Below are 3,759 nucleotides of genomic sequence, written 5' to 3' on the forward strand. Positions count from 1 at the left end.
AATGACTCTCTGCCTATGAAGAGAATGAAGGATAAAAAGGGCCACAGACTGGGAGAAAAGATTTGCAAATCACATCTATGCTACAGGATTTATCCGCAGAATATATAGAGAACTCTCAAAACTCAATAATGAGAAAACAAGGCCCCCAAAAGGGGACAAAATATTTTAATAGATGCTTCACCAAAAAAGATATATGGATGCTAAATTAGCACTCAGAAAGATGCTCATCATTATTAGTCATTAGGAAAATGCAAATTGGAAGCACAATGAGACATTATTACATACCTACTAGAAAGGCTAAAGTTAAAAAGACTGATCATACACTGTTGGCAAAAATGTAAAATGGCATAACTACATTGGAAAAAAGCTTGCAGTTTCTTAAAAAGTTATACATATACCTTCCATATGATCTAGCCATTCAACTCCCAGGTATTTACCCCAAAGGAAACGAAATATATGTCCATACAAAGACTTGTATATTAACATTCACAGCAGCTTTATTTGTAATAGCCAGAAACTGGAAATAACTTAAATGTCCATCATCAGATGAATGGATAAGAACATTGCAGTATATTCAAACAATGAAACACTAATCAGCAGGTGTTTGAGAGAAAAATAAAATCACACCAAACTTGATGAAGATTGTGTGGTCATTGGACCATCAGCATCATCTGGGAATTTGTTAGAGTGCAAATTCTCAGGCCCCACTTTACACCTACTGAATCAGAAATTCTGGGGGTGGGAGACCACTGCCTTAGTCTCATTTGCTAAAAGTATCAGTGAGGGTTCTTTATTCTCAGTGACCATCTCTGGCTAACTTAAATTGAAGGTAAATTTATTGGAAAGTATCAGGTAACTCACAGACTTGATGAGAAATGATAAGAAACATTATCAGACAAGAGGTTAGAATCAAGGGAGTCAGGGTAGCGAAACAGTTTGATTAAGATGCTGCTGCCACCACCAATGTATGCCGTATCTTCTATTTGACACAGTAGTCACTGTAGGAAACCACTGCTCCTGATAACACAGCCACGAATGCCAGACTGCCTATGCCATAGCTACCACAGATCCAATATCATCCATCATCCCCTCATCTTGGCACTACTTGCTCAAGATTCAAAGTACCTAGTGACCAAACCTGGATCACAAGATTGTCAGGGAAGTGATTAGAGGGTGACTCCTTAGGCTTCTGAAGTTAGAGGTAGGAGCTTACTTCTTACCCAGACCTACACAATGGGGGATTTCCCAAATCTAGCAACTGGGTTCAGATGCTGAGCAGTCAAAGACAATTACAAATGCCCACTACTTGAAGTGCTCTGAATAAAGTAAATTCGGTGTATTTTTAGCAGGACCATATGCTAGCAGAATTAGTCAAACGTATTCTTTGTATTACTAATTATGGACTTAAGAACTGTCCATACTTCCCTGGTGGCACAGTGGTTAAGAATCCACCTGCCAATACAGGTGACACGGGTTCGAGCCCTGGTCTGGGAAGATCCCACGTGCTGCAGAGCAACTAAGCCCGCGAGGCACAACTACTGAGTCTGCGTGCCACAACTACTGAGCCTGTGCTCTAGAGCCTATGAGTGACAACTACTGAGCCCAAGTGCCACAACTACTGAAGCCCGCATGCCTAGAGCCCGTGCTCCACAAGAAGAGAAGCCATTGCAATGAGAAGCCTGTGCACCGCAACGAAGAGTAGCCCCCGCTCGCCGCAACTAGAGAAAGTCCGTGCGCAGCAACAAAGACCCAACGCAGACAAAAATAAATTAAAAAAAAAAAAGAACTATCCATAAAATTTTCTCTTTTTTCTTGAGAGATATGTCTTTTCATGCAAGTATTGGCTCACAGTGGATCACAAGAGTGGATGGTGCCAGTATGTGCCTTTCCACAGCATGTTTGGGTAAAGACTATGAAATGAAATGACTGGCTTCTTGGTGGCCTTCAAGTGGTGTTATTTAAAACTGAATTAATTGGGCATTCATAGGCAAAAATATTATCTTTGACCTAAATGTCACACCTCACACAAAAGTTAATTCAAAATGGATCATGGACTTAAATGCAAAACATAAAACTATAAAACTTTTAGAAAAAATATCTTTGACTCTACGACTAGGCAGAGTTCTTAGATTTGACACCAGAAGTTTGACCCATGAAAGGAAAAATTGACAAATTGGACCTCATCAAAATTAAAAACTTTTACTCTGCAAAAGACCCTATTAAGAGGATGAAAAGACAAGCTACAAACAAGGAGAAAATATTTGCCAGCCACATATCTGACGAAGGAGTAGCAACTGGAATTCATAAAGAATGCTCAAAACTCAACAGTAAAAAACCAAGCAATCCAATTAGAAAGCAGGCAAAAAACATGAGCAGAGATTTCACTAAAGAAGGCATGCAGGTAGCTCATAAGCACATGAGCACATGAAAACATGATTAACAACATTAGCCATAAGGAAAATGCAAACTAAATCCACAATGAGATATCATTCACACTAATCAGAATGGTTAAAATAAACAGTAACAACACCAAATGTTGGAAAGGATGCAGAGAAACTGGTTTACTCATATACTGCTGGTGAGAATGTAATATGGTACAGCCATTCTGGAAAACAGTTGGGTAGTTTTTTAGTTTTAAAACTAAACATGCAACACAGCATGACCTAGCAATTGCACTCCTGGGCATTTATCCCAGAGAAATTTAAACTTATGTTCACACAAAAAGATGTAGATGAAAGTTCATAGCAGCTTTATTTGGAATAAGCAAAAACAACCCAGATGTCCTTCAACGGTGAATGGCTAAACAAACTATGGTACATCTATACCATGGAATGCTATTCAGCAATAAAAGGGAACAAACTATTGGTACACGCAACAACTTGGATGAATCTTTATGGAATTATGGTGAGAGAAAAAAGCCAATCCCACAAAGTTACATCCTGTATGACTCCATATATATAACCATCTTGAAATGATAAAATTATATAAAGAACAGATTAGTAATTTTCCAGGTATTAGGGACATGGGAGGGGTCAGGAAAGTGAATGTGACCATAAAGGGCAACAGGAGGGACCCTTGTGGTGATAGAAATGTTCTTATCTTGCTTGACTGTATCAATGTAAATGTCCTGATTGTGATATTGGACTACAAATAATACCAATTTTGGGAAACTGGGTAAAGAGTATAAGGGATCTCTCTGTATTATTTCTACAACTACATGTGAATCTACAATTATCTCAAAATAAAAAGATTAATTTATAGGAATTCCAGGGCAGACCAGTGGTTAGGACTCAGCGTTCTCACTGCCAGGGGCCAGGGTTCCATCCTTGGTCGGGGAACTAAGATCCTGCAAGCCGCACTGTGCACCAAAAAAAAAAAAAAAAAAAAGATTAATTTACAAAACAAAGCAACAACTGAAAAAATGAACTAGGTTCTGAGTCCAGAAAGGCAGCCCACTCTCTATGGGTAGGTACGAGCTAACACTACTACCATCAATACCACCATACATAGATACATGACTATTTGTTACCTATTCTCTGTCTTGCCTCTTCTCTTGCCATTATCCACACTTTCTGTGCTCCTACCTCATTGTACTGAATGCTCCCTGGCCTAACTGGGCCCACTGAAAACTCCACAGCTTTCCACATACTGATGTTTCTGCCTGGGGTATACCTATCCAATTGACTTCAAGACCCTAATAGCACCCCTTCAGCTCCCCCAAGTATTTGGTTACTGCCTGCAGCACTGTATTTGTATATC

The sequence above is a fragment of the Lagenorhynchus albirostris genome, chromosome 13 (assembly GCF_949774975.1).
Source record: "Lagenorhynchus albirostris chromosome 13, mLagAlb1.1, whole genome shotgun sequence".
Taxonomy (NCBI): domain Eukaryota; kingdom Metazoa; phylum Chordata; class Mammalia; order Artiodactyla; family Delphinidae; genus Lagenorhynchus; species Lagenorhynchus albirostris.